Genomic DNA, 24122 nt, shown 5'->3' with positions numbered 1-24122 from the left:
ATTAGGAGGACCAAGTACAGAAGGGAACAAGTTTTCCTGGTACATGTGCCATATGCAAGTTGAACAAAAAACCGGCCTTTTCTGCTATCTGTGGTAGAGGAGTGTGCAGTCTGCAAATGCCAAGAAACAGTGTTGAATGAAAGCAAGGGCTTTTCCGCTGTTGTAATGATGATCATTTGGATGGTGTTGGTGGAAGGGGTGCTTCTTATACCTACCTGTCTGTGCCTGCTCACTCAGTTTTCTTTAGCGTGGAATGTAAGACCAAAGCACACCTAGCTTGTCTGCTGCCCAGCTCCAAGTGGCATTCTCATCCGGCTATTGTTTTAGCTGACCATCCTGCACGTTATTCAAGAGAACGGTGGGCATTTCTGTGGTGTCAGCTGGCTCCTCTCAGGTCCAGCTCTTCAGCTCCTGTGCTAAGTAGGATTGTGCAGTAATCTGGTCTGTGTGGAGAAAACAATGACAAAACACAAGAGGAGTATTTATTTTGAAAGCTTCTCTCATGAGTTTGTTTTGTCTTTCTATCTAAAAACATTGCTTCACAACTAAGATAACATTAAAACATGCTGAAGAAAACCTAGTCCAATCCGATGGAAAACCTACAGTGTGGAGCAAGAGCCACTCCATACAGTTATAGGAGGAAGGGTGTGCTGTTCAGACAAACGGCACAGAAAAATGGAATCAAATACACATTTGTTATAAATTTCCACTTCCCAGTTCTCTTGGTCATTTCTGATTCTAAAGAGGACCACTGAAGTGTTATCTAGACATGAGTTACACATCCTGTTGAAGAGAGTAGATATGCTATTTTACCTTTCAAATGCAATCAGAAATCACTTCTGTAAAGCAATGTTGGCAGAACTTGGGAAAGTTAGGAGATGCGTTGGCCAGTTCTGTACACTAATTGGCCTATTCCCCTGCATCACAGCAGTGTTGTGATTCCTGTGTGTCCAGAAGCTCAAACTGTCCTTTAATTTAATTTTTTTTTTTTTAACGTTGTCATTTTTTTTCCTTCTTCTTCCTTTAAGCCTTCAATTTGGGGATTTTTTTTTTTTTTTGAGTCATTTCTGCATTTCCAGTTTGTGCTGTATTTCCTTTGTCAATTTATACCTGGTGTTTCTGCTACTGCTAATCTCTTTGCTGGTCAGAGCTAGCTCACAAACTGGTAATTACCACTGAGCAGCAGAATCCTAGTTCTCTCTGAGCAGCTTGGTGCGTTGTGGCTATTGCTGAACCCTAGAAAAGGAGGAAAGATACAAGCCAGTCTCTTGTGTAATTCTCGTGAGAAATGGCCCGCAATAGGAAAAGAAGGCAGTAAACTGAAACAAAATTTTTCAATTAATAGACAGTAAATCAGTAAATAATGAATTTTCTTCCCAAAATACTCTCAAAGCTTTGTTTTATTTATAGAATTTCTTCTAAAAGAAATCTGAAAGAAGTATTCACTTATTATTCACGGCTTATGAAAAAAGTTGTTGAATACCCAACTATAACATAGGATTAAATTCTTGTCTTTTTTTTTTTTTTTAAGTTCTAATTATGACAATGGTGCACAAGAGTTATTATTATTACTATTATTTTCCTTCTTTCTCTCCTTCCTTTTTTCATTGTAGACAGTGAAAATAGATTAATCTAACAGCTTTTACACTGTAGTCTGTGGACCAGAGCTGGATTGTAAGACTTTATTTCATCAGTTTTGTTGTTCAAGAACTGACATTTCCTTCTACTTCTGGCCATGCCTTTTCATTTTCTGAATGAATACATTTAAAATAGAGAATACTAATCAAGTGTATCCATTTTTATGTCCAGCTTAACATTTACATTAAAGCAAAAATGACAACAGAACTGCAGAGGTAACAACTCCACTGAAAGATGGAGTCATCCGAGGAAGATAGACGTGGCAATAGTCAGGAAAAGAAATCTGGGACACCTGTGCTTTGGGCATCCAGTAAGGATGAGGAAGCAGCTCAGGTAAAGCGTAACAAAGTATTGGCTCTGACTGCATGAATTTTGATCTCAGTGGAACTGTTTTGGTTTGCTGTTCAAATCACAGGTTCTGGTTCATGGCAGGGGCTAACAAACCAAGTAATGAACAATTATGATTGAAGTAGATAAGTGAGTGCTACATGATCTTAGCTGCTGCAACACACCAAGTTTTTTGTTTCCATATTGTGTGTCATGGTTTTACTATTTTAATGCTTCGTTTTTGTGTAGTTTGGAGGTGGTTGTGTACGTGACCAGATTCACTCCCCACTGGGATATAGGCCAAGATTTTCAAAGCGATTGTTTATTTTGAGTGCCTCTATTTTTTTAAAGGTCCCAAACTGACAAGTTTCAGAGAAGGCTTTAAAGAAAGGCAGAACACAAATCTAAGTCATCTTGGTTTTCTGTGATGCGTCAATACAGGAAAGAAAAATGAAAGTAAAAAGGAATGTAGGCAAAATTCTTGTTCTCTTTCCATAATTTGAGTGTCTGATCCCTCGCTTGGTGAACTGAGACCAGCAGATTTGGGCGCAGTGGTACTGTTGCTTAGAGCATGTACCCTGCTGCAGAGCCAGCAGCCCCAGTTCTGTGCTTCCACTGTTACCTTCCCACTGCTCCGGGGCTTTATCTGAGTTTTCATTGTGATTTTAAGATGGTGGCCAGGTCAGGGCTCACTGTACCCTATGGGGAATAGAAGTAACAAATACATAACCTGTACTATAATAAGTAAATAGCCAGTGCATTCCAACTTTCTGGAGCTGGCCAAGGCAAGAGGCTTTTAAATGGCACTGTGAACACAGGTACTGCTATTTGTCTTAGTCTCATCTTTTTCCTCACATTCCTGTTTGCCGATACAGAGCAGGACTATTTGTGTTGCAGAATAAAGTTCATTTGAAAGAAATACTGGTGCTGAATTTAACAACAACAACAACAAAAAGATCCTGGAAGCACGCCTATAGGTTCTAGCTTTTGAATGCCTATTTTTAGGACTGGAGGTCAGCTGACATAACTCCTTTAAAAATGCACGTTGAATTCAAGAGAAGAAAATAAAGAAGTGTACACTGTGAAGTCTTAATTGTTAAAAGTGCAACAATAGCTTACAAACAGTCTGCAAAGCCTGATCTCACAGCTGGAGGAAGGGATACTTATTAATAGTTGCAAGGAGCAGGAGGATAGGGCCTGAAACAGGCAGCTGGCAATATAAAAGGAAGCCTTGTAACACAAAACCATTGCCAAAACGCCCTTACTGAACAATTCGTTGCAGAGCCAGCATCACAGGAGCACCATGATAATTCAGTGTGAATGTGATGTAATCACCAGGCTTCATTATTTTACAATCTGATGTGTCCTCTGAACACGGTGAGGATGAATACCTGTTATGCTGGGAGGTGGCAGGAGGTTGTTTCTGTGCAGATGTCATGCGACTGTAATTCCTTCATTCCACACCTCAATTTAAGCACAACTCTGTGTGTTGTGAGTCCAGGGGGTTACTGTATGGGAGATGAAGGTCTGGAGCACAAGTCTTATGAGAAGAAACTGAGGGAACTGGGATTGTTCAGTCTGGAGAAGAGGAGACTCAGAGGAGTCTCTACAACTGCCTGAAAGGAGCTTGTAGTAAGGTGGGGATTGGCCTCCTCTCTTGTGTAACAGCGATAGGACAAGAGGAAATGGCCTCAAGTTGCACCAGGAAAGATTCAGGTTGGGTATTGAGAAACATGATTAATGATTCTATAATTCTATATAACAGGGGATCCCTCCCTGTTGCTCCATCTCCCAACATAGTTGTGCCCAGTGTTTTGCAGGGACCAGTGATTTATGACGGATCCAGACTGAGATGTCCCTTAAAAGAAGTCCTTAGGTAACTGTAACAAATACAAGAGTCTGGGAAAGCCTTGGGACCCACAGAAGTGCTTCAGTTCTGGGGAAGTTTTTATTTCATTGGAGAGATGTATCCATAAAATTGCTTTAGTGCTGACTCCCCTTCTTGTGCCTGCTAGCTCTGTGTGAGATCTGACATTGTTCTCCTCTATTTAGTAACAAGAACTCTGCTGGAAAGGGGAGAGGAAATCTAAACAAAAAATTGGAGCCTGATTTCTTTTTTTCTTTTTTTTTCTTTTCTTTTAAACATCATGCAAACTTAATCCCTCCTTTCAGGTTTGTCCTTTCCATGTGGGTCAATGGCAACTCAATGCCTGATGCATCAAATCCAGAAACTTGCTGAGGCTGCCAGTATCCCTGGCAGCATCACAGAGTGCAGATGACACTTATTTTGACTGTGATAGCATGTACTCTCAGGGTCAGTCTTTGCTGTAGATATGATATTTGTGTGGCTCTGCTGTAGGGGTTGCACTGATAAAAAGCATGTTTGCCTTCACCTTAGTTTTAACATTCTTATCAGGTGGGTTTGTTTGTTTGCTGTTTTTGTTTTCTTAAGAAGGATGTTTTCCACACACACCTTTTAATTAACAAGGTAAGTATTTCGTTGCAGTTTTTCCTGTGCATGACTGTTTTCTCCATCATTACTGCCCTCTCTGAGAGGTACCGGTAAAATAGGAGTGGCATGCAAAGTGTGAGGACAGGCAGGTTGCTCTGTTGTTCAGATCTACTTTGGGCAGTATAAGCTGTTAGGCTGGTGGGATTTTGTCTCCTGCATTCTTAACTTTTCCTGCATTATGTAGGAGAAAGGTTTAAGGGATTACCCTTTTACATACTCTGTAGGAATTCATCAATTCTAGTCATATAAAGGGAATGATTGCAACTGCAACCATTAATAATTTCCAGGTAAATAATCCGTTGTAATGGACTTTGTAGAAAATATCAGAAGGAAAAGCAAGGACAAATCTTATTTGTTGCAACCCACAATAAGTTGTACACCTGTGGTTTTCTTATCTAAGCCAAATTGGCATGTAGCAGAAAGATAGAGAATCCCACTCCTCATCCTGTCCATTATGTATTTATTTTTTCTGTTGGTGCAGCCTAAAGTGTGGTAACATTGGCTCCTTCTGCTCAGATGTGTCTTAGAAAGAAAGGGCTCCTTTACTTTCTTACCACCCACCCATTAAAGCTAAATCACTGCTTAATTCTGTGTTTCAGATACTTCATAATCAGATATGTCCATCAGAACTTCCAGTTTGGTTCCAAGGAAGATCATCTAGATTTCTAGATGATTGAAAATTGATGTTAGAAATGCTGTTAGTCATGCATCTGATCCACAGAAAACGTCAATTACAATAGAGGAAATATTCTAACTTCTTTGTTCTTTTTGCTCTGTTCAGATTTTGAGCATCCATTACTGCTATATCTCAGAAGAAATGCTTCTCTTCAGGACTTCCTCCTTATTTATTAGACTTAGTCTTGAGGGAGAAAAATGTGAATGGGGCTGAAATTGTGTCCCAACTGTTGGGAGTGCTCTTGTGATGGGAGAGGTGTGGTGATGCTGTGCTTATTGAAACAGCAAGTCTGCTACTTCCAGTGGCTGAAGCACGTTCCAAGCGTTCTGAGGTCCAGATCCCTTTTCTGAGTTAGGCAGCTCTGAAATTAACTTTATCTCTCTGCCTTTCCTTTACTGGGATTTTTACTCCATTTTAGGTATTAGTTTCCTTCATGTATTTTTTTTGTCATTACAATTACTAAAAAATGTAACTAGTTTGGGTTATCCACCTAAATACCTTAACAGACCTGTGATACTTGCTCTTCTCCTTCTGTGAAGCCAGGTTATGATTAATGAAAAGTTGCAAGAGATTTGTTTAATACACTATTATTTTCTTCAGAAAACTTTTTCTCTTCTCCTTTTCAGCACATGCAGCCTGTACAGCTTCCTCATGCTTTTCTTTTTTTAGATATTCTTCAGAATAGAAAATAACTTTTCTCCTGACTCGGACTTTGAATCCTTTGAAACAAAATCAAGATAGTTTATCTGTATTTAGCTCGTTGTGCCATGGTTGATTAAAAGAGATTTGATTTTTTTGTGTGTGTGTGGTCTAGTTTTTTAGATCAGCAACTTAATTTTCATTTCCAATCTACAGCAGTATCACAAAATTTTAAGGTCGCAGCTCAGTCTGACCCTATCACAAGAGAAACTGTAATTACATAGGGTTTAGTGGCATTTTATGAATCATAGTGATTCACAGAAAATATTTCTGAAATTAGGGTCTATGAATGCAGCTATTGACTCCCCTGACTTCTACAGAAACAGAGAAGACAGAAAAACACAACATAATGATTCAATCACTGATTCCAAAACCATGATTGAACATGATCACACACATACATGACTATATATATGTCACATATAGGTGCATTTGTGCTGTTCTGTACTTGTTCTATGTCCTGTATTAACATGAATGCTGTATATTGCACATCTATATACATACCTATTTAACATACAGTAAAAATTAGACACAAAAATGCCTTGCGTAATTTGTGCTCTGAGCTACAAGATTTATGCCATATGAATGTTTACAGAGTGATTATTTTTCACTATTCCTCTACTGCACTACTAAAAGGTAGCTGCTCAAGAAAACACTCTGAGCTTTCCCAATCCAGACATGCCATTCGTAACCTTTCCAAAATGTGATGTCAATGAAACTGCAGCTGGTTAAAGGGCTATGCAGGGCAAAAAGTGGTATTAGTGGCTAATAAAGGCTAATTCTTTTGCAAGCAAAATTAGCTCGCTTCACTAGGTTGTTATGACTTGAAGTGTCTGGCCATTGAACTATGCATCTGGCTCATTTGTTGATCTCAAAGAGATCACACCCTGACTGACAGCTGTAGTGGACTGGAAGAAAGTAGCCCAAATGAGTAAGAACAAGAGGACTTCAGTTTGTGTGACTTTGGGACAGTAACAATCCTTGCAAACAGCCTTAATAAGCAGAAGAGAAGAACCTGACAAAGAATGTGTGTGATATGGATCCTGGCTCAGGGCAGTAATTTTTCTTAAATGACTGGTTCCTAATGCTCAGCTTTGTTGCCTGGAGATGCTGCCTCCCAATGCCAGTATACACAACTACTGAAGAGACACAAATGTCCAGTAGCTGATTACAACAATCCCAAATAATCTCAAGGGAACTGATTTTGATCAAGTCTCAGAAATTCCTGTGATACTCTGTAGTGATTCAAACTGCACCAGAGTAGCCTAAGCTCTGTGGATGTGTATTTATTTTTAACTTGTGCTGTTTTGGGGTAAACACCACATCAGAGTGCATTTATTATCAAGTTCCTGTTCCTGCACAATATGTCTGTACAGATTCTAAATCCCTTCATCAAAAAGGCTCATTTCCTTTTTTTTTACTTCTTAATCTCAGATTGGTTTATCCAGAGCTGTTGTCCCCGACTTCCTTTAACCTGCCCTGCATCAAAGATCTTTTAGTGTCTTCTCTGCATCCTTTCTTTCCTTAGCACATACTTAGAAATGTCTGTGTATACACAAACACACGTGCATGTCCATACATATTTTAATCCATTTCTGCTTCAGTCCTGCAGCCTTCTGCCTGGTCAGATCAACCAAGGGCTCTTGGGAAAGGTTAGTGCTAGGGAGCACCAAAGCACATGTTCCTTGTGTACTTTGAGTGCTTCAGAAAAGTTTTAATGCCTCTCTTATTTGTGCAAAAATTGTTCAAACTTCCCAACTCTCTGATAATGCCATACAGACAAATGTTCATTAAGATCAGGACTGATTACTTTTTCACCATGGTATTGTTTTTGCAGGTGATTTGAAACTTAGTGTTAGTACAGGTCATTGAGAGGGAAAGGTTGGTGATGCTGCCTTTTGTGCTGTTAAACCTTCAAATGTTGTTCCTGGATTACAAGTTTATACAGACCATATTTTCATAGTTTTACGTTCTTAAGTAAATTCTAGGTCTCAAACTTCTCCTCATTATCAAACATTACTTGAGGTAAAAGGAGATCTTGGATTAATGAATGAGTTTGGCTTCTGCAATGTGTCTAGAACACTTCTTTCTCTGGACCACGGACTCCTGTGAAGTGCTGCCACTGACAGCCTCTGCAGAGGCTGGAACAAAAAAAGGAAATCTCTCCAGAGGAGACCTGTAGGGTCGAAGTCATCCGCCCCCAAGTAAGAGAAACCTACTCACCCATAAACATGATGGCTGCAATTGGGCCTTTGCATCTGCGTTGTTTTGTTCTCTGTTAAATTTTTAGGATTGTGCCATGGTTGGGCACAGCTTTGATGCCCTGTGAGAGGCTAAGGCATGATGAGAGTGGTATGAATGCTCTTTGCTTACTGAGGATTTCAGGAAACTGTACAAGATGGAACTCCCAGGATTTTCTCACACCAGAAGAGACTTATCTTGCAGAGAGAATAGAATGTAAAGTCTCTGATCCAGCCCTAGACAGAGAGCTATTCTTAAGTAATGTGTGGAGAGGAGTTGAATGTATGGTGTTTAGTAAAGTATAACTTTGCATGTTTAAATGATAATGAGAATTATAGAAGTGAGATCTTGTGGCAACCCATTTGGTAGAAACAAGTACTAGAGCTAATGGATCCTGAACAAAACATGACAAGCAGTAAAGCATTTGCTAAGTTTCTATCTAGGTTGCAATAGAAGTTGGTGCTGCAAAACCCCACTTGTTTACGGTAACAGTGGCAGAAGTACACCAACACTGTGACCACGCTGAGGCTGCAGATGGCAATCACATCTGCTCTGATATCAAGTATGGAAGGATTAGTACCTGGTTAACTGAAAAGGCTAGTAGAGAACTTATGAAGACATTTTGACCTAACTAAGAAGTCAGAATAGTCTGTGTCTTGTACGATCGGGACTCAAAGAAATAGTAAATTAATGTAGGTTGTTGCCTGTTCCTGTTGCTATTCCTGTTAGCTTTTACCATTTATCCTTCCCCTCAGTTTGTATCCTGTAATACAACAGATCTCCGGTATGGAATGTTGTAGATTGCAATCTCTTTAATGTTTTTCTTGTTACAGGCTATATTGAAGCCAGTGTTACTACATTTCCCTCTCCTTTTCCTGCTGAAGAAATTCAGCTCTCTACAAATATTCTTGATTTAGTTTTGTTATTACTGCTATACTTCACTCTTTTTGGTTCTTCTTCAGTACCTCCTTATCAAAGACCATGCTCAGATCTTTATTTCTTGTACAGTATCCTTGCTTTGTCCTGATGTATATCTACATCTCAACTGTTTGTCACCAGCTTTTCCAGACTTACCAGTCTGTGGTATGGGAAGCTGTTTTGGTATAATAGAAACAAACAACTCCCAAACAACCCAAACAACAAACCACTGTGCTACACCACCAGCCAGCAGTGGTGTAGTTGCCCCACTGCTGAACTGATAAAGCCATCAGTGCTGAAGCATTTGTAGTTTTGTGCTTTGGACTCCTTCTCTGAGCTGGTTTCCTGATTTGTCCGGTCAGCTCTGTGCTCTGAGAGCAACTGTTCTTCTGGTGACAGTTACAGCAACTAGATCTTCATTTTTCCCTAGCATAGTCAAAGCAACAATGATGACTACCTCTCCCTGCATTTCCTTGGCAAGCTTCCAAGAAATATGTCTTATAATTATAATTTGCTCTCTGCGGTCAGCAGGAATTTCCCAGCTTTCAGTATTTCAGCAGTATCTCTATAACTCTGTTTTTAAGTCTTCACCTGTTCTCCTACAGAACAAGGTTACAACTGGGTTGAATATATGCAGCATTGATGATTGCACTTACTGTACACATTCAGTTAATTCTCCTTTCATTTGCTGCTTCATCTGTCTGTTTTGACTTAAAAAGGGGAAAAAAAACAACAAAAAACTATTACTTTCTTTTGGAAAAAAGCATCACTTTCTGTGGAAATCTTTCACTCCTTCCTTGCCTGCACATCTAGTGTGTCACATTAAAGCTGTTACTGAGTTTTAGGCAGAGAAGCAGTTGTCTGTCAAATTGCTTCAAAAGAAACCACAAAATGAGCAGGTCATAAATCCAGAAGCAGCACAGGGGTGGGAATATGAGACCTGCAATATGTAATGTGACTCTTTCAGGCCAACCTCCTCTATTGCCACCCTGGTGCTAAATATACTGCTGGTGTCCTTGCAAGAAACCAAATGCACTGAGCTGGGAAAGGCAGTGGGCAGCATTAGTTTAGGGATTATTTCATTTCTGTAAATTTCCTTGATAATACACTAAGAAGAGAGTAGCTAAATTCTCCTAATTGTTTATTTGCAACTACAGTGATGAGGTTTCACAAATATCAGATCATCTTAATCAGATGTCTAATTTTTAATCTAGCATTTTAATTTTTAAAGACATTTTTGTTAAAAATTGTCTTTGTGAAAAAATCCAGATACTTATCTTGCTCTCCAGGAATTCCTATTTTAGATTAAGATAAGTGAAATCTGCATTTGCAGTTCATGAATAAGTGTTGTAAGGTAGGAAGGTTGTTTCAAAGAGTTTAGCTTGCCTGTGGCATTTGTATTAGGTAAGAGATAAGTCAACTCTGTGTTGTATTGCATTTTACACTGCATGCAGATAACCAACCTAGTGAGACCTGGAATGAACCTTTCCCTACTGTTGGTGGGGTGGTGGTTTGAACTTTCTAACTTCAAGAGATGTAAGGAAAAGAAATATTGAAAAACACAGATTTAGATTAACTTGAAATTAATTTAAAAAATCCATGTGAATTCTTTTTTATGTATATAAAAATAGTTGGTGAACTTTGAAGCACAGTTAGCAGCTTTTCCAGATTTCATGTCTTTCACTCATCAGTATTTTTTTTTTTTCAGTTTAATAATTATGCTTTGTTGTTTCCAAACTGATTTTTTAGGAAAATGTGTAATTTTTATGATTTTCTAATTTGTACTCTTAGTGCTACTGATGCCATACAGGAAGGCCATCCAGGGTTGTGATCAGCACTTCTTTAGAATTTTTAGCTTCCTTTTCACTGATGACAGAGACTCGCTTTGAACTTTCACATCTAACTCTCCCTTGCTTTGAACTTGGAACGAATTCCCTCAAATGCTTTGATATAGCACTGCAGCACACTTTTCATGATCTCTCTCTATCTTGCTGTTCAGCAAATAGTTCAAGTCTCTTCTTTCAGCTTTTTTTTTTTCACAGAACTTTCTAGTTACTCCATTGGTAAATGAAGTATTTAATGGCTTCTAAAAATTAAATGTTACATACAAGTGTATGTATGTATGATACATACATACATACAAAATGATACAAGTTGATTGTAGCGAAATTGGGTAGATTTTATTAATGTGATTTATTTCAGTGTTTTGAACATATGGTAAGTTTCACTAAGTTATTGTGAGTAATAGTTTTTATATCTTGTTTTTAAAAGACTTGTAGCCCAATCTCAATGCATGTGGATTCCTCATGTCTGAATTTGATGCCAATCCCAGGACAAGGACCTGCAAGTGGTGCCATGCTGTGGGTCATGGCTTGCATGTGGGAGCACTCATGTCAGGTTGTGCCTCATGTGCCCCATCCTCTCTAGGACCACAGCATCAAGGGACAGAGAAAGGACCATGGCAACCAGTGGAGCATCCCTCTCCCTTGCCACTGCAGGGAACAAGACTTTTGTTAATGAAATTAGAGAAGCTCTATGAAGTTTTAGTCATTCAGCTTTTTGCTGATTTTCCATTCTAGGCCCTACAATGAAATTACTGCTGGATGAACCCAGAGAATCGCCTCGTGATTTTGAGTTAGAGTTTCTCTAACTACAAAGTTGAGAGGTAAGGGTTAAATTATTTTGAGATATTGAGATGGAAAGAATCATGATTATTACAGCTGTACAGCTTTCTGTTAATGTCAGAAAGGGTCACGCTATGGTCTTGCATTCAGAAAGAATCAAATGCTGTGAAACTAGTGGGAGTGTAACAATAGCATGAGGAATGCTGGTAAAATACCAGCATGACATGGCTTGAATTAGAAATATTGTATATTTGCCACATGTTAGAAGCCACAAACTCCAGTGGCTACTGTAACTGATTAAGAATTGTATAGGAATCTGCTTTCAATATCTGTGCTTTAAAAATATCTTGGAATGTAACACTGGAAAATATATTTCCTGAAGTCTGCCTCAACACCATTTTGTCACTGACTGATTTCTGGTTTTGTTCTTTTTTCTTTCTCTTTTTCTTTTTTTAAGTTATTATTATTTTTACTGCAGATTCTTCATTTTCTTTTCTAAAGAGCTGACATTATCAGAGATTACATGCTGAAGATTAGCTGATAAAACATTAGGGTTTGTTTTGTTTTGTTTTGTTTTTGCATCTCCTCGGTCTGTACTTGAAGTGCCTTGAAACTTAAACTCAGCCTGAATAAAGCTTAATGAATGCTTTAAAGTATTATCCTCTACTTAGTACTAAGGAAATGAATACTGTAGTGCCAAAAGTATAATCATGGTAAATTTTCTTAACTCACTGATACTGTCATTTCTGTCCTGTGAGTTTGAAAGGTCAATGAGAAGATTCCTGTACCACAGAGAAGAGTAAGATAGCAACAGATCTGTGAATATATCTTGGACACAGATTTCTTCCGTGGTGTAGAACAAATTTATTTCCCATATGTTTTAGCTTGCACACCAGCTATATAAAACCTCTGAGGTGTATATGTTTGCAAAATACTCTAAAGCAGCAAGGTGAAAGTTTAAAAATCCTTTAAAAATTTTTTGGTGAGGCCTCAGCCTTCCTCTGGAGTTCTTTGTAGTTTTACCATAGACTTAAATCGTTCAGAGTTAGATTTAGACCAAGTCCTGTTAAAATCCCAGCTATAAAGAGTTTGGTAATTTAAAGCATTGTTGTCAGCAATTGCTTTCACTTGAGTTAGTGGCTTCAAGTATGTGTTCCTGTTAACAAGTTTTCTAGTCTTCCTTATGCTTCTTTCAAATCAGGACTTGATCCTTCTTAAATATAATACAGAAGTAGGAGTAAGTGCTCTCCAGCCCAAGAGCACGAGGTATCTTGTACTTTGCTTGCTGTCCTAATCCTCTTGCAAATACTTTATGCAGGAATTATTTTAAAATGGCATTCCTCTGTACTGTGCATCAGAATGAATGGTGACATCAGAGAGCAGGCCTGTCTACCTCCGCTGCCAAATCTGCCGCTGCAGAATCTGATAGTGAATTAGTTATATGGCACACAACAGCAAGCCCATAGAAGATGTGAACATAACTGGCAATTCCAGTAAGGCAGAACTTTACTCATTGTCAGACCAAGTCTAATGGCTCTTCAACCTGGGAGCAATGCCACCAAATGGCTCTTAGAGTGTATAAGCATTTCTAAATAAGTAGTAGTGCTCAGAAGTGAATTAGGAGCTTGGTTGTGTGCAGTAAAGTTACTTAGGATGTCGGAGCTGCAAAAGGCAAAAAGATTTAAATCATTGGAATAAATGTGTACGTAGAGTTCTATCTTCTTGACTTCACAGAATTACTCAGACTTCCTTTATTTAACAAAGGAACCATGTTTTCATTGTACTAAACGTGACAGCACTGTAGTGAAAAGAACTAGGTAATGCACAGCTTGATGATAGGGGACAGTGTGATGCAGAAATAAGCATCACTTGAACACACTGGTTCAGATGCATATTGCAAGGATTAGGAGGTTCACAGCAATGTGTAGTGGCTAAAAGCTACTTGGCAAATGAGGTCAGCTCTGAGCCTGCTGGGAGTTATCCACTCAGTGTCCAGAACATTCTTACTGTAAAACAATTTACTTGATTGTCACCATAAGCAGTGAATACCCAGATAAAGCAGTGTTCTAAAATATTTTGAATTGACAGAATTACTTTTCATTGTTGGAACTGAGCTAGACCAATAGTCAAAACTATTTGGATGGTAATGGCACATTTGGTACTGCACACTACTGACAAAATGTAAATGATCACACGGTAACTAGAAACACATATGCCAGGTTCGTAGTGTGAGAATTATTTGGCAAATGAGATTAATGTCTGCATGGGAGACACTGTGGAAAGGCTCTCGTTAGTCATGTGAGCATGTGTGATGTAGATGAGATGTGTCGAGAAGCTTGAACAAACACAGCAAGTGATCATCCTGTTATTAAAAAAGATTCTCGGAGTCATACCATCATGATTCACCTTTCTGTGTATGTTTGTGCATCTATTGTCTGATTCCTGGAGCTGCAATGACCAACTAGGGTACTTCTCGCCATCTGCTCAGAGACATAAATAGGAGTCCATTGAAATTGCTGGAGTGGTAAGATGCTTACTTCTTTTTGATTTAATGGCGATTTTATGAAATTCTAACCCAGGGCTTGCTCCACCAAAAGACTAAAGTGTTCTAATGATGACAATAAGATTTATCCAGAAAAGATGTACAGGATCCTGTGTTGCATGTAGGAACGTGCCTGAGTCCCTTGGGAAAGAATGCACAAAACTGCTCACACTGGGGAAAAAAAACCTGCTACCAGGTAAGAAATGTGCAGAAGACAGACAGGGCATATCTTGTTGCACCTTTATCTGCATTTAGGACACCTTCTACCTCCCAGGATCCTCAGCAATGGATAGCTGTTGAGTGACACTGCTTTGCGTAGCATGGTCAACATAATCTTCTGTAACTTCACAATGTAAAACTTGTCCCCAAAATTCTTCAGCCAGTTTCCAGACCCTTCTTTAACTTCCCAAAATATCTCCTTTTCAGTAGCTTTTCATCATGCTAATTCATAGCCCAGTGCTCCTTTTCTCACATTGTCTTTATTCCCTCTAAAATAAATCTCTCCTTCCCTGGCCTTACTTAACTGTCTTGTAGTGCTTACAGACAGGCTATCCTCTGAATTCAATGGTGTTAACACGTATTGACCAACTGTTTCATTTCTTGAGAATCATGAGATTTAGTCTGACTGTTGACTCAACTATGAGCATTGCTATTTTTGCAGCATTCATATTTTTCAGCTCTAGGAGCTCTTTTTTTCTGTTTGAGTCTACAGAATCATCAAGTCTAGCCTTGTATACAACATAATTCATGCAAATAAATATAATAAGCAGAAAAAATGTCAATTACTTAGGTCATTTATGGCCATCAGCTGAAATATACTGTGAACTAGTTTTAGATATTTTGTTTAAAAAAAACTAATAAATCTTAAATCTTGAGCAGTGTCAGAACATTGATAGCAAGCTTGCAAAGTAAGACCTACAGTATGATGTCAAGAGAATTAATCATGTTAATTCCAGGAAATTTGAAGTGACACCTCTCTTTGTCCACAATAGAAAGGAAACTAAAAAGAGGCAAAGTTTGATTATACTCATTAGTTAACAACAAAGAAAAAAGAAAGAAAAGTGGCCCTAAGCATTGTGAGAGGAAAATTAGGATTATATATCAGGGGACTACTAGCCAAGGAAAGCAGCTGCCAACTGAAGCTTTGGAATCAGCAGCACTGAAGATATTCAGGGCTAGGCTAGACGTCCATCTACCAAAATGGGATAAAGAAATCAGTCCAAACACAATGTAGGGATAATCCAACAGAGTGCCCTGCCAAATTTCTACCCCAAATAGTGTATGATTTAGTTGGAATCGAAAAGAAAGGCATTTCGGCTTGCTAAATCTTTCAGTTTTAATCTTAAAAGCACAAATTCCTCTTTATTCATTCATTTATTTATTTATTTATTAAACCAGAACTTACTGTTAATAACTTTTTTACTTCACGAGCGTTTAGGCTTTGCTGTGGTTTCCAGACACACTGTAACTAGCTTAGAATGTTGTTACATTTTTTTCAAAATTAATATGTGTGTATATACATATATATACACACGTATAATAAAAAATAGGTCTTAGAATGAAAAATTGTTTCACAATGTCTTTTCATAGGAATTTTCTGAACATTGTCAAATCATTCATACCAAGCCTGAGGAAAGACTGTCAGAAGGATATTTATTTGTTAGAGGTATGTAGGATAATAAGACTGGAGGGATAGGATAGTTATAATGGTGTGGTTAGGTGTTTAGCCTATGTCACAAGTTCAAATAGAGGCCAAGAGGGATATTCATCATTCATTACTACTGAGTTATTATTGAAATGGGTGGTGACCTACTCCTAGTGGCCAGGTAGGCAGTAGTACAATGTTCAATACCAAAGTGAGCTGACAGATTAACACTCGTCATCAAGGGCTGGGGTCCAGGTTTTTAGGGATGTCTATCCCTTTAATATGCAAGTAGTTGCCTACTGCAATTTTGGAGAGTTTGAAGGTGCTCACCTGAGACTGCAGTTAAGTGGAGTTCACGTACCTAAGATCTTTACAGAAGCTAGGTAGACATTTGTCTGGAGCATCGAGCACCTTTAAAATCACAGCCTAGAATCCTCAAGACATTTTCAATGAAACTGATTCACCATTTTTCAGTGCAACCTTAATAAGCCTCTTATTTCCTCATTGTTTAACACAACACATACTGTGAATGAAGACAGATGATAGTTTACTTGTTTTCAAGTATTTTTCAAGTATGCTGCAGCAGGCATAGTCTCCTTTCATATCAATGTCTTCCAGTACAGGAGTTGTATCAGAGATAACAGACTAGTACAGAGATGGAGCAGATAACTGTTTTAAAGACATAGAATTAGCTTTTATATAACAAATTGATCTTCAGATTGAGTACCAATTTTCTGTAGAAATGTGACATACAGAATTTAACCACTGTAACCACAGTACTGTCTGTACCTTGCATTTCCTTATTTATACTGTAAATATTAGTGCTAGCTTCTAAGAAATGCCAGAATAGATCAAGGATGACTCTTTGCAAAAGTAAGCCTGCCACGTTGTCACTATGTTCTGAAGACATATCACATGGTGGGAGGGAAGTATGAATATCTGCTATCTGATGTATACAATTGAAAAGGGAAAACAGAATGAAATCATCAAGCCACATTAGCCAAAGTGAACAGATAAGAGAGGGTATAACACTGGAATTGTAAACAATCAAGCCAAGATTACATTTCCATGAGTAATAGTGTGCGCCTTTAGATGTGGAAACGAAAATGTTAACACTAGTGGCTTATCACTGGAAATGTTCAAAATGCTGCGAGGATGGGCCTATAATAGTTATGTGTATAACCCTCCCTCTTCTGCTATTTTGTGTACTGTTTGAGATTGTTCTCTAAGTAACTCAGGCCAGAAAATGAAACTCAACTGACCTCCATTCAGACTCATGCCCACGTGTTTGCTCTCTGCCTCCACACCCTGCTTCTTCTGCTGTGCCATAAGCACTTCGTATCACCACTGGTGAGCTCCAGCTTTCCCTTTCTTTGTCCTGCCCAGCTTGGATCCCAGCACCCTTCACAGCCACAGCACAAAAAGAGTTGCATACACGTGCTGCTCACAGTCTCTGTCTTCCTCCTGTTGGTGAAAACACATGTGCTCAAAGTTGTAAATAAGGGTGTCAGATAAAATGCAAGAAATGTGGCAGAGGCTCTATTTCCGTTGTTCCTTCCCCCTCTACCACCAAGAGAGGAAACCACAATGACAGGAAGAGCACAGTGTTTCTTCCCAAGGACACTCATTTCTGTAGTCAGTAGCTCACGTTTACCCAGATTTTGCTTTCTGTGTTGATACACATTGAGCTTTGCAAAATACGAGGCTTACTTACTTGGATGTTTAAAGTCAGTTGAGTAGGACATTTTGGTGGAGAAAACAGTCATGTCGGCTACCACATAATGGGAGCTTTTATAGTCTACCATTCAGGCAGGGCTGCTGAGCCAGCTCACAGTAAGAATGTGCAAGTTGTGCTGTTTTTACTTGCTACTGGTCTAGCATTGACCTGTTTGGAATAACTCATTTATTCTTGCATACACACGTATACATCTCTCAACAAGATTTTGGGTGGATTTTCTGAAGCTGATGGTTTTCTCAGAAGACTTTGCCTGTGGTGAGCACACTTCATTACCCTTGTTGTGCCACTTCATAACTTCTTGTTAACTTTTTATATTTTACCCACTATTCCAGTGCAGTGTTTTTTATTCCCTGGTTTTCAGCCACCACCCTTGTCCATTTTTCACTCTTTCTAGCTTGCATGCAGACACCATCTGGCATTACCCCCAGGGTTTCCTAGACAAGGGCAATCTAGTTAGCCTTGTGAAATTCAAACCCCAGGCAAAACAAAAACTGTATAAAACACCACAAGATACTTTTTTTCTCACTTCTGTATGAGGAGCAACTACATTACTCAGGGCAACTGTAAGAACAGAAATTTCATCTCAAAATGAGTTATCCTCTCAACCAACCTATTCTTCTCCCCGAAGTTTTCATTTCAATTTAATTGAGTTACTACAACTCTTTTCCAGTCAAGCGAAAGTTTGACCAGCTTGTGTGTAATTACAGGGCTTCAGAGTAAAATATCATGTAAGGAACTGTCTGTAACAATGCCTGAAATAAAGTAGATTGGGAACAGATTTAGTAAAGAAATTAGGAAGTCATTCCAGCTCTCTTTTCTTTTCTAAATAACATATTGCAAATAAAATCTCTGAGGCAAGATTCTGGACAAAGACATTCTTTTGAAAAGAGAACACAAGATTCCTGGTTTTCTTAATGGATAAAGCAGAAAGAATTGGTCTCAGTCTGGGACACTCAAAATGCTGATCCTTTTGAACATTGTGGACAAGTACAGAATATTGTCCAATGTATTCATCCTTGAGGAGAAATAAACTAAATTTGTGTGCTCTGACTGTCTCATAGGAGTTGAAAAAGAGCCCCTCCCTTTCTTTTTTATGTTTGCATGTTTTCAGAGTTTCCAAAGGAATTCACTTGGGCCAAGCAATTTGAGCAGTATATCTGTTTTTCTCTGAAAAATGATGATCTAGTTGCACAGTTGTAAGGTTTGGGGCCAGAGATTCTATTATTTATAGCTTTGAGAATCTGAAGTCAGTATGGAGCTATGTACCTACACTGGTGTAATTCCCTATTGCTGGCCTCAGAGTGAAGACTGAGGTGAATTCTCCATGACAGAGTAGGCTTCTGAACTGTAAATACTTATTTTTGACTTTTCAAGTTTGCTGTATTTTGCTGTCTCTTCTGAATACAAAATTGTGTGTTTTCACAGGAAGAATTCATATTGAGGCCTTGCTCTGACAGCATTGGGGCGGTGATATGATGAAGACAAGCAAATTTTCCGTTGCTGTATACCATGGAAAAGTAAAATGTAACCGGCCACTTCCTCAGTTTGGCAGTCACAAGTATGTGAAAAGAAGGTATGTGCAGCAATATTTGGGGAACGTTGATACAGGACATCAATTTTCAACCTTGTTATATGTCCTGTGACAAGCCACATAATCTGTGGCTTCTTGTCAATTTGATTGACAGTGCATGACATTTAGATGATCCTATAAGATGCAGGTGACATATCTGTCAACTTTTGCTTTGCAGTGATCCTCAGTGAAAACTTCATTTTGTTTTCGTAAGCCTGCTTTGATGGTATATGTAGGTTTATATTTTGCCAAGATCAGAGCAGAAGTAGACAGGCTAATGTTAGCAGAGGAGGCAGTGTCTGAAATTAATTACACAGCTAGAATTTTGCAGCCTGGAAATGAGATTTTGTTGCTCTGTAAACTTCTAAAATTCCCCTTTTCTGTGGTGTACAGAGAAATATCTAGCTGAAATTGTTGTGTTAGTCAAAAGACACAGCTATTTATCAACAGTCTCAGAATGGTTAACTTTTTTAAAGAGAGTGAGATGTAAATCACCAATCTCTGCTTTTAATCACAGTAGATGCATGGGTTCCTTTTCAGTCTAAAGAAGGAGTATGGAGCTGGAGACCACAACATGTTTGAAGTAATTTTGATGTCCCTTTTGCATATTCCCAAGGTATCTAAGATGTGGCTAATAATAATAGCAGGTGTTGTCTTTTTCTCTTAGCATGTGGCACGAAAGTAGTGTGGCCACAGAGATATGCATTATTTACATGGTGTCAACATGTCAGCAAGTGGGATGGCAGAGAGCCAGGTTAAATCACTTCAGATTTTAAACACAGGACACCAAATAATAACACTGTGTCGCACTCAAGGACACAAGAATCTGGCAAATCAGCAGTAGAACAGTGTGCCAAGTTCATTTGAATGTTTTTTGTTTTTTGTTTTCTTTTTTCCTCTCACTGAATGATGGAATCAAAATTGAGAGCCAAGAAAACTGTAAAATCAGCTTTTTTTTTTTCTTCCCCTCCCCCCAAGTAGAAAATTGTATTCAGAAAAGAACTTTCTTTGATTACTTAATATGAAGATGCATGGATTTCTGCCCTTCATCCAGGGGTGTCTGCTCCTGAGAATGCACAACCACACTATGGTGCGTCTGTCAGCCCTTTGTCTTTGTTTCCTAAGTGGTAATTCTATTTGATCTTTTTACTTTCTTCCATTAGCTTTTTGTAGAAGCTAATGCAACAGGTCCGCAATCAACCATTGGGCCCTGTAAATGTATTTGTAAAAGACAGTTACGTTATTTAGAATTATTTTAAGGGCTTGAGGCTTCCCAAGTGAATGGAGCACATTTAGGAAGGCTGCTCTCAGCCATTACTACTTTTGCAGCAGCTCTGATATCTGTATCACCCCTATGACTTGTTCACCTTACCAGCTTGCAGAAAGCTAACTCAGCATAAGTAAAAAATGGATGGTGTTCTATTGGTTTAGTAATCCAACCAGGCTCACTCATGGGCCACATGAAAGTCAGAGAGGACTGGAATAGAGGCATGCATGCCAGAGAAGGGAGGATGTGGGGAAAAGTGAAGGCAGCAGGGCTGCTGGCTGAATTCAGCCATACTGTGAAGCTTCACTCTAGAATGCTTAATGCACAAGGAGGAGCTGATGGAAGGTTAAAAGAAGCATCCAAGATACTGGGATTCATTTACCTCATCACCATAATACCCTTTTTATGAAACTAGAGCTGTTTATTCTCGTAAAAACCTTTTGCTTTTCTAATTCTAAAGGACAATGCAACCATTGGAATCCATGCACAGTTCTTTCATGTTAAATGCTTAGTTCAACATTCCACTTCCATTTCCTGGTAGAAAATGTTTTATATGAAAGCAACTTTAACCTTTCAAAAGGGTTCATTTACTGTTACGTTTGGTATCAACTTTCCAAAAAATGCAGTCTGCACTTGGCATATTATGGTTTCTGGTTTTAATATTGGTTTAGGAAAAAAGAGTCATGTGCCATAAGTCAGAAATAAAATATTGCACCAGAATTCTCTCTATATGTGAATTCACCCCACGAGCAAATGGTTTAAAGCAAGTCTGATCACTTAAAGCCAAGACTTGGGCTCAATCTAACCATGAACTAGCTGGTAACAAATAACACATTCAACTCTCAGCCACAGGAAACTGTTAGGTTGCCTTTTTATAGATGACTACAGCTCTAAACCTCCAGAAGCACGAAGGAATATCATACGGACTTGGAAAGTGTTGAACACCTACCATATGCACATAAAGAAGGGTAATAAAGATAAAAGGCCTCAACTAAGCTTTAATTCCTAAATTTCTGCTTTTGATTTATCAGCTACTTCTGCATTGCCATGATTTCTTTGGCCTAAGATTAGGTAGAAGATGCTTGATCAAATCAGTCAAACTCAAGTTTCCTGCTGTGAATGTAACAGATGATAAATATAAACTTGTGAGTACTTTCTTCATTTCTTTTCAGCATTTTTGTGCATTCATTTCTGAAGTGTTGACTGTGGTAACAATGCACTGCAGTGGACAGTTTTCCTGGCTGTCTGTCCCTGCTGGGATGATGCTGCTGACATGGTGAGAAGGATGCTGAGTTAGAAGAGCTGCATCAGAATGGCTCTGAATTTGAGCTAGGGCTGACATGGTTGGGTGCAGTACCATAAAGATATGGCCGAGACACTCTGTGGACCTTTACAGCACCTTTGCATAATGCTGCAGTGTGCTGTGTGACCATCTCAGCTGCCAGTTTTGTCTTGGATTCTCTGTGCTCTATTGCAATGTTTGGAGATACTCTGAGAATTACAGTTCAACAGGACTTCCGCCATCACTAAGCACCTCTTGCAGAAAGATAGTGCCTTCATACAGGCCTAGCCATGAGTGAGACAATAAAGACTAATCCTCAGTGCTGCTGAGCTTCATTTTCTAATAAAGGACTCAGAACTTGTAAGGGTAAAGCTTCAAAGTGAATTCGGATTTACAGGGGGAGGGCAGATAAGAGGGTTGTAGCCCACCCATTAAGTCCACCTGGTCTTAATATATGATAGCAGTCAGTCTTTGCGCGACACACTCTTTCCATATCCTAATTTTGTTACAGGGAGTGAGATTTCCGAGAACTGGGTTGATAGTGTACTTGTCAAATTTGGGTACACTACAGAGCCTAAGTCTTTCAGTCATACATAATAGTTCTATCACATAATAGTTTTATCACTGCAGCAGCTAAATCTGACAGTGATGGTGAAGCAGATCCTTAGAAAAATAATATTTATGACACTTAGTAACAGTAATCTTTTCTGATGATGAATGTATGTCCAATGCTTTGAAGATGTAAAAGTCTGCAAAAATGCAAATTATTATTTTATCTGGAAATGTGTTTTGTGGTATCCCAAACAGTACTCTCATTTTTTATTCTTTTTTTCATGCGTGTGCAGGAGTTCTCATGCATTTTCAGCCATGAGTCCATCTGGGAATAATTCCACTGAGAGAAGAAGGCTTCCATTCTATCAAGAAAAAAGGCTGCATGGAAATCACAGAAAGCTACAGAAGAAAGTATCAGTCATTGTTTAAAAGCATTGTGGCCTGTGAAGATGGAAACCAGAATGGGAATTTGTTTCCAAATTTTATAAGCTTCTAGAAACTAAAATGATGAGAAACAAATGCAAAAAGTTCACAAAAGTACCAGTTACTTAAAAAAAAAAAGGCCTTATTCTTTTATGATGAATAAAACTGATTAGAAGGATATTAACCAGAATGCCATCATTTAAACAGGTAGAGATATTCCTAGTATGTTTAGGTTGCCAACAAGATTAGTCTTATACTTCTCAGTTGCTAACGATGAAGTTATCAGCCACTGTAACAAATCATTAAGAGGAACAGTGAGCTTACCATTTCTTGAAGTCTTCAAACTGAGAGTGAATGGTATGCTTTAGCAAACAATGGAGACACAGCTGGGTGAAATTATATGGTTGTACTAAAGAGCAGGAAACATGAGATGTTCTATGTGGTCCTTTCTAGCCTTAAGAGCTATAGATCTATAATTTCACAAATACCATTACAAAGAATTCCTTAGAAGTAGTGATGACCATAGCAATAATCTGAATCCATCTCCTGATTTGGGGTAGATTATTCTAAAGAATTTTGAAAAATTAGAGGCTACAGTACTGTTTCTATGTGGTACTGTCATTACAAGGTTGTGTAACTAGCATAAAGGGGGCACTTTGTAATTTTACAGTATTAGAAATCCCTTTTTGTGGACTAAAAAGACCCTTCTTCTCTCCAAAAGAGCTCATTGTACTTCAGTTCATGAATGAGTGTATAAACAAGTAAGCATGTGTACTGCTTTCCTATGTGATGCATTTCTCTCACTAAAATGTGTTAGGTTCACTTAGTGAAATAAAAAAATATCCACAGAAGAAATTATAAGATATTGCTCATTAACACAGGCTATTTCTAAGCTAAGCTAATTTTCTTCTTGTAGGGTGACCTGAGACAAAGAGAGCCCTTTGCCATCGCCAGTCTTCCAGTTGAGGACAGCTAAATCATTGTTTTCCATATTTCCAGCAACCTTTGGCATTTGTCACTGTCAAAACTTAAATTCAGTGGGATATTTGGAAATTTGGAAAAGGAATGTATAACTGACTGAACAGTTGGACATGAAAAGAAATGGTTCTTAGTTTTAAAAAGATGGATAAATTAATTGACTGTATGTTTAGAAGGAAGACTGTCATTTCATGCTGACTCTCAAACACCATCCTTATAAATCCATCTTTAACGTTGTCTGATTTAAAATAAACAACAATTGCTGACTGATTTAAAATAAAGAAAACTGCTGACGCCACCAACAAAAATCCCAAAACAACCCCCAAAACTGTAGCCTATGCTATTAAAGACTATGAGTGTATGAATAGCATATCTTATTGTCAGAAATCACAACGGTCGTAAAAGGTATTCATTCAGAATGGTTAAACTATCTCATAAGTCATAAGAGGAAATCACTTTTCTGACAGTATGACTTTCATCCAGAAGGATG

General features: G+C 38.5%; 1 long non-coding RNA gene across 5 annotated transcripts in view; it reads left to right on the top strand.

Annotated features, from left to right (window-relative positions):
• Positions 1-23564, top strand: part of LOC104909589 — a 175605-nt gene extending 152041 nt beyond the window's left edge. For 4 of the 5 annotated variants that reach the window (XR_004158821.1, XR_002111792.2, XR_004158822.1 and 1 more), the window contains 4 exons: positions 11591-11676; positions 18986-19133; positions 21429-21542; positions 22525-23564. This is a non-coding gene — a long non-coding RNA (uncharacterized LOC104909589). Of the gene's footprint in view, positions 1-11590; positions 11677-14214; positions 14374-18985; positions 19134-21428; positions 21543-22524 lie in introns of all 5 variants that reach the window. The other variant, XR_004158823.1, reaches the window with a different exon arrangement.
• Positions 23565-24122: the final 558 nt, after the last annotated feature.

The sequence above is a fragment of the Meleagris gallopavo genome, chromosome 2, assembly GCF_000146605.3.
Source record: "Meleagris gallopavo isolate NT-WF06-2002-E0010 breed Aviagen turkey brand Nicholas breeding stock chromosome 2, Turkey_5.1, whole genome shotgun sequence".
NCBI lineage: Eukaryota > Metazoa > Chordata > Aves > Galliformes > Phasianidae > Meleagris > Meleagris gallopavo.
Note: the sequence above shows the minus strand (reverse complement) of the source record. Positions and strands in the feature narration are given on the sequence as shown.